Source organism: Triticum dicoccoides, chromosome 3A, assembly GCF_002162155.2.
Source record: "Triticum dicoccoides isolate Atlit2015 ecotype Zavitan chromosome 3A, WEW_v2.0, whole genome shotgun sequence".
NCBI classification, from domain to species: Eukaryota; Viridiplantae; Streptophyta; class Magnoliopsida; order Poales; family Poaceae; genus Triticum; species Triticum dicoccoides.
The window spans coordinates 736,650,336-736,650,632 of record NC_041384.1 but is presented as its reverse complement, the minus strand read 5'-3'; positions in this window follow the sequence as shown (position 1 = coordinate 736,650,632).

Genomic DNA, 297 nt, shown 5'->3' with positions numbered 1-297 from the left:
AACTAGATTATAAGATTCTTTACATAGCGATGAACCACCCTCACGTGACTCTCCTCCTCTTATAGGTTTTTATGCAAAATCGAAGCAATACAAGTGATGCCCCTCCTCCTCCTCCGGAATGTTAACCCGATGGCCTCTCCTCCTCCTCCGGAATGATCTATATATGAATAAGTGTACTTCTGTTGTGACTTGCATGTGTTTTGCAAGTAGTGACAATATGTATGAATTTGCGATTTGTGTGTGATGTCTACTATGTACTACATTCGACTTGTCTGTGACAATATGTGGACTATCTCT